Source organism: Saccoglossus kowalevskii, chromosome 22 (genome assembly GCF_978046115.1).
Source record: "Saccoglossus kowalevskii chromosome 22, keSacKowa6.1, whole genome shotgun sequence".
Lineage (NCBI taxonomy): Eukaryota > Metazoa > Hemichordata > Enteropneusta > Harrimaniidae > Saccoglossus > Saccoglossus kowalevskii.
This window is the reverse complement of record NC_140662.1, coordinates 19592524-19600025: the sequence shown is the minus strand read 5'-3', so window position 1 is coordinate 19600025 and position 7502 is coordinate 19592524. Positions and strand designations below refer to the sequence as shown.

The following is a 7502-nucleotide window of genomic DNA, read 5'->3' as shown; positions in this document are numbered from 1 at the left end:
TTTTCCTGTACCATACAAACAAATGCATATGCTATTTGGCGCCTATGGGAGAAACCGTAAGTCTTCCGAGTCATTAAAAATCCTAATGTCTGAAAATAACGAATTTAATGACACCAAATATATCCGGAAATGACTAAAAAACCATTAGAAATACCATACCAACACAAGAATAGCTATGGGCCCACAGCTACTTCAAACCATGGAATTAAAAAAAAACGGGCTCATTGTCAAACATAAAAAACTTTTCGTTTTTTGTTTTTTTTTAATTCGACAACTTGAGAATACCTTCAAAATTCAGTCTCCTGTAACGAGAAATTGTTACGCGATAGGTGTGTGTCCCCTCACGTGAATGGTTCTTTTCACTTCCGGTATATTGACATTCAAACATTGAAATGGCGGCGGTGACGAGTTGACATGCTGCACGATTACCATATGTGAACTGCTGCGTTGACCGAATAACAGTGGTATTCAGAAGCTATTGCCCTTCGTGCATTGCCAACTGGAGTCGGTTCTAGCGCAGCCAGCTAGTTGAGGTAAGTAAGACAGTTTGACAATTCAGTTTCATATCGATGAAAAGTCGTCAACAACCGCTGTGCTTTTAACTTCAAATGAACTTGCGCTGCTCCGGCCTAGCCGTGGTGTTGTTTCGCGGGAATGAATGCGTTCATTGCAGCTGCGGAGCATGCTGTTGTAGCAGCGATCAGAAATGCCGACAGTGAAGCATAGCTATAGATTTAATCGCAAATAGTTAACATTGTCAATTCATTTCACATGAGAGATGAAAATTGTGTAGTTGTTTAATTCAATCGCGTATTTACAGGTCATTCATTCACGGTGTATTGTTGACTTCATTATAAACCGCTGTGTGGTCATGACATGGGGTCACGCAAGCGATATTGCATCATCGTTGATATCTCGTACGACAACATATGCGTGTGTCTGGTGTTATTAGAGAAGGACCGTTCTAGGAAAAGAGTTTACTTGTAAACGGAAGAACTTTAGGAAATATGCACGTGTTCTTTCTCCACGTGTATGCGGTTTACGACCGGGTCGGGGTATGGTATTCTCGTCAATAAGAAACCGCGTTTTTGTCAAAAATACAGAAGGTAGTCAATGCTAGTGACAGAATTAAAAAAAAAATCTAACAGATTAATTAATTCAGTGCAGATTAAAAATATGATTACGTAGTTGTACAGAGGTTGTTGCTTTTGTAATGATAATTTTCATATATTGCTGGCATGGTTAATGCTGGTAGTGACCTTTTTTCATTTATTCCCTTTCTTTTGAAATGGTTTCTCCAGCACATGTCAATTTTGAATCATTGTATGGGAGGAACTATTTAATAGAGGGTCACAGCTTGCTATTAGTGCTACCCAACCAAGGACATACCAGGCATTCATCATCCTACTGACCTTTGTACATGATATAGCCCAGCAAGATTGCTCTCAAAATACAACTGCAAATTATTTCATTAACTGATCAGTTTCTATAGTAATTCTGCACCATATTTTGTTGTCACGTTTGTGGTTGGTATTTGGTATACCATGCTATCATAGCCAGATCTATGGGACAATACATGTGTGTGAACACATGTGTCCAAACCAGGGTGGTGTGATCAGTGCAAGTACAGAGTCATTAATCATGCAACATTAGTAACAGCTGACCCGACGTAGAGGGCGCTGTTACAATTTATGACCCCTTTCTCGGAACCATACTTGTAAAATACTTTATTTTAGCTGGAATTAATTTTCGCTGAATAGACTTTTTGAGTGTTTTGTATGGAGTTTATTTTCACTGATTTTCGATGAGTTGGATGTAAACTATAGGAACAACAGTATATTAACTGGATTTTATTTTCACTGAATCTTGTCTTCAGTGAAAATAGCAAAAGTTAATTCAAATTGAAAATAAAGTATTCTACAGTACTGTAAAAAAAATTGCGAAAGCAGATTACAATATTTAGTTATTAGCCTTATGCACGAGTCATAAAGGTTACATATCCTATCACTTTTAGCCATATTGTTGTTACAAAACAGCTTTCAATGGCACGGATCTAGAAGCCGTACCTACACACGAATTGGTGACGTCACAAAATACATGACCTTCAATCGGGGTCGTTTCCTCGGTATATACAAATTGGTATATACAAATTACAATAAAGATACTTAAGACATTACACATAAGGTATAACAAATCATGTGACAATATAATGATAACGGTAATAAATCCTAGCTTAACAGTTGAACAGAATGATCATATAGTCAGTCGGGTGACGCCGAGAGTCACGCACTATGTTGGAAAATGGCCGTGTGGTTGAAACTGGGTCATGGCATGACGGGTGAGGAAGACATCATTAAACACTCTCAAAATCACAATAAAACGGGGAAGTGGTTGCATATTACGGCGTAGCTAACATGGGAAATAAAAAAAAACGCGCAATACAAACGACATGGGTTCGAATCACACTAGATACACACTCACCAGAACCGAAGCAATCAGAAACCAGCAATTGTTTTGGCTTTTCCGTTCGACTCATCAGAACACTGGAGTAGTTAGAAAAGTGAACATCACTTAACGACCAACGTTGTGGCGTGGTACACAAGCGCGCCATCAAAATAAAACAAAATTAGCTTGAAAAGACAGTGGGTTCGAGTTCCGCTCAGAGCTACATACCGTAAAAACGTAAATCAAATAAACTGAAATCTCTCAAACCGTAAACAAGTAAACAAAGAACGTCGCGAAAAAATAATAAACCTCACAAAACTCCACCATACAAAACTGAATGAATAAATAATAAAATAACTTGCGTCTTAAACTGGACGACGTGCAATTTGTTCAACAGTTTCCAGATTGTGACAAGAGATAAACAAGACCCAAGTCAAGGTAAGTTTTGTTAAAGTGTCGATGGCGTTCCCTATATTACGAAAACAATTCAGGCAACAGACGAATATCTTCTGTGGTGTTGTGGAATTTATACTGTGTCTGCGGAATTGTTAATTGAGGGTTCGAAGCCAGCAGTTAACATTTTGTTAGAAAGTTTCACAATTAAATCAAATATCCAATGATACCAGTAACTTGCAATGGTGGAAGTTGGTCAAACACGATTTTACACCTAAATAAGTATCAAATATTTGTCGACACATTTATTCTCTCAATTTAACAACCTTGTAGAGGTGGAAATTAATTAAACAACAGGCATTTTTTCACAAATATAATGGTCAATATTTGTCCATACATTCATTCTGTCAATTTAAGAACTCGTAATTGTTGGAATTAATCAAATGAGAGTTGTCTACACCAAAATAAGTTTCAAATATTTGTCCATACATTTATTCTCTCAATTTAACAACTTGTAATGGTGAAAAATTATTAAATGAGAGCTGTCTACACCAAAATAAGTCTCGAATATTTGTCCGCACATTTATTCTCTCAATTTAACAACTTGTAATGGTGTAAAATAATTAAACGAGAGCTGTCTACACCAAAATAAGTCTAAAATATTTGTCCGCACACTTATTCTCTCAATTTAACAACTTGTAATTGTGGGAATTAATCAAACGAGAGCTGTCTACACCAAGATAAGTCTCAAATATTTGTCCGCACACTTATTCTCTTAATTTAACAACCTGTAATGGTGTAAAGTAATTAAACGTGAGTTGTCTACACCAAAATAAGTCTCAAATATTTGTCCATACATTTATTCTCTCAATTTAACAACTTGTAATGGTGTAAAATTATTAAATGAGAGTTGCCTACACCAAAATAAGTCTCAAATATTTGTCCACACATTTATTCTCTTAATTTAACAATTTGTAATTTGTGGAAGTAAATTGAATGCGACTTTTCTACACCAAAATAAATCTAAAATATTTGTCCGCACATTTATTCTCTCAATTTAACAATTTGTAATTTGTGGAAGTAAATTGAATGCGACTTTTCTACACCAAAATAAGTCTAAAATATTTGTCCGCACATTTATTCTCTCAATTTAACAACTTGTAATTGTGGGAATTAATCAAACGAGAGCTGCCTACACCAAAATAAGTCTAAAATATTTGTCCGCACACTTATTCTCTCAATTTAACAACTTGTAATGGTGTAAGTAATTAAACGAGAGCTGTCTACACCAAAATAAGTCTAAAATATTTGTCCGCACATTTATTCTTTCAACTGAACAACCTGTAATTGTGGGAATTAATCAAACGAGAGTTGTCTACACCAAAATTAATCTCAAATATTTGTCCACACATTTATTGTCACAATTTAACCACTTGTTAATAGTGGAAATTACTTGAACGCGACTTGTTTAATCAGTTGACATCAATGCAACTTACCCGCAGACAGTGCACAACAGAGTATCATTATTGAGCAATTATAAACAGGAACGTGTCTTGGCATTAGGGTTAGGGTCGGGTCAGGTATGGGCAACGGAATTATTAACAGGAACGTGTCTTGGCATTACGGTTAGAGTCGGGTCAGGTATGGGCAACGCAAATGGCAAACTCCCAATTGGCAAGATGTACAGGGTCATGGCATGCATATAGTTTACACAAGTAAAAACACAAAATTGGCAATTTTTTGGACAATTGTAACTCAATAATAGAAATATTGAGAAATATCAAATGCAAACACATCCAGTCAATCAATTGTGGTCTTGTGGTTCAGTTGTCTACACAGTGATCAGGGGGACCCGGGTTCAATTTCCATGGCTGCCAGTCCTTTTTCGCAAACACTAATTTGCATAAAAAGGTAAATTAGAGAACAAATCATTCATTTGCATGACTACCCATATGGTTCAGTGGATATGTACAATGTAGGCAATGTGAAAGATCGCTGGTTCGAATCCAGTACGGTTAATATGATTTTTAAATGCTAGTGAAAACATTGATCCTATAAGTAGGACTTAAATCCTATCATATGTGTGAAGACACTCGTGGTACAGTGGACAAGACAGTGCGCTGGGAACTCAAAGATTGCAAGTTCGAATCACGGACAGGACACTCCTACAAGACAAGATATGAAAGGAAAAAAACACATAAACAGCAACTTCAAGAACTCAAGTCTGAAAAACAGAACACAAGAAACTACCTCACATGGAAGCCAGTCGAAGTCGTCGAAGTACGAACACAGTTGACAGCTGCAGGTCACGTGCAACAACAGACACGAGAATCAATGCTGCTCTCCAAATGGGTCCCTTCTTTTGTATTGACCCCCTAAGGATTGCTCATCCCCCTTTCTAACTCTTCCCCCAAAAATAATATATCGCCCTTTTTAGAATGTGTTGATCCACACATTAATGAATATTCATGAGCACAGAAACTGCTACATCATGAATAAATTAGCATAATTTAAAAAAAATTGCATAAAGTGTAGGTACTCCTTTTGGAGTCCTGCCCTTTCAATTTTTCCCTTGACACAATGCAACTCATTAACTTGCATCATTCAAATTTTAAACTTCAGATTAATTCCTATTCGAGAATTAAATCAGGAAAAACGTCAAATATAAATATTATTTTCATCATGAATCCAGAAATTAATTTGTACAAAATGTATTGGCATGTTGCCTTCTGTGATCACAAATTTTTGAAAATAAATAATATGGTATCATAATTATTTGTACTGAAATAATGTTGTAATTGCCAGCACATTAAACGTAATCTGTTTGAATAAATGTTTATTAATCCTACAAATAACTTATATTTGTAATTTAATAAATCAGTTAGTTTCTAGCCACATGTAATGCTAGAAATGTACAAATGTATGCGAGATTTCACATTGTCATTTTTATGCCATCATGCTATTTATTACTGTACACTTGCGAGATTAGATGCGACTGACACAAATAATTCCATTTATGACTTGGTATATTGTTATTCAGCCCCCGTCAGCTAACACAGTCTACCATATTGTACTTCCACCGGGAAAACAAACCTCATTTTATTACATTATCGCTGATGGCTGTTAATTAATAACTTACAGTGTATATGCATATGTCTACAACCAGTGTAAGTGTGCTTATACTGTATCATGTGTCACTTTACTTTAAATATTTATTTTTTATCTATGAATTTTTAAAATAAATATTATTCTATATTTACTTATAGTGATAATTGTTTTGCCTGTCAATCATAAAATTACTCCTAGCAATTTAGTTAAGATATTTTTTTTTTATAACAAGTACAATTATAACGATTAAATTGTAAATAAAATAAAATATCTTGTTGCAGGTTTCTGGTAACCATGCCTACACGTGTATATTCACCCTGTAACTTAGTATTTTTAAAAATGGTCACTTACTAGGGGTCACTCGCTTCACACTGGATCACTAAAGTGCAATTTAAAAATTTCTTTTGAAAAATATTCCCATGTTATGAATGCTTATAAACTGAAAATATATAAGCACAATAAGACTAGTATAAAAAGATGTGATTGAATAAATAGTTTAATAAATGGTGTTTCTGATTCATATTTCTTGCATTCCCTGACCATTCATGTTCTAACTTTCTTAAACTCACGAGTAACATGTTAAATAATTATTTTTTTCTATACCAGAAATTATGATACTAGTTGTTGTTCTAGCAATTAATTTAGTGTACTACGGTAATAGGTTTATCATAGGAGTGCATCTTGCATCGAAAAATTGTGACAGGACTTTTATTTTCCATGCAAGAATATTGAAATTGTGGTTCTATTGAATTGAGCAATGTGTTGGCACCCTCTAGTGGTATGTTGGTACCCTCTAGTGGCGTGTTGGCACCCTCTAGTGGCGTGTTGGCACCCTCTAGTAGTGTGTTGGCACCCTCTAGTGGCGTGTTGGCACCCTCTAGTGGTGTGTTGGCACCCTCTTGAAATGAAGATAAAAAAGATATTTTACCTTATTTTAGTTTTCTCATTTTCTAGTATCAGTGATTAATTTAGCGCATAACATATATTTTAAATGACTTCTTCCTGTTAGCTTTCACTACGTGTATATTTTCTGTGTTGGCTGGTTCCTGCCTCAAGTGTCATGGCGTACCAAACCACAAGAGGCAACAAGTAACGGTTACGGCATTCTAATTGGTTCGTCACTTTCTCGTTGCTTGTTCTATTTCCCTTGGTTACATTCACTTTTTTGTACCTGACGTCAGTGCTTACGCTCGTGGTCCTAGAGCAGGGGTTTCTTTTCACTCTCGAAAGTTGGGCGAATATAAAACTGTTTCTCTTGTTATAAATTTGCACAGAAACGGCGAGAAATGCCTGAAACATCTCAAACATGCAAGTCTAAGCAGACAGAATGTATGGGCATGGTGTAATGAAGACTTGTTTACAGAAAACGAATATTAGAATGTTTTCAAATTACGTCACTTAGTCACGTGACTTTGGGCTGGAATCCCAGCCCAGTGGAACAATATGGCGATTACTAGTTACCTGCGTCCTACTTGCCATTCGCAAAGGACGCTGGGAACCAGCAAAATTCTCTTTGCAGCTTAACCATGTGATTCTTTCTCAGATGCGTTCATTAC

General features: G+C 35.8%; 1 protein-coding gene across 1 annotated transcript in view; it reads left to right on the top strand.

Annotated features, from left to right (window-relative positions):
• Window positions 1–365: 365 nt before the first annotated feature.
• The window catches only part of LOC100367850 (carbamoyl-phosphate synthase [ammonia], mitochondrial-like), a 55811-nt gene continuing 48674 nt past the window's right edge, over window positions 366–7502 (top strand). The window contains exon 1 of the mRNA XM_085495915.1: window positions 366–533. The gene's annotated coding sequence lies outside the window, so the exon portion shown is untranslated. The remainder of the gene's footprint in view (window positions 534–7502) is intronic.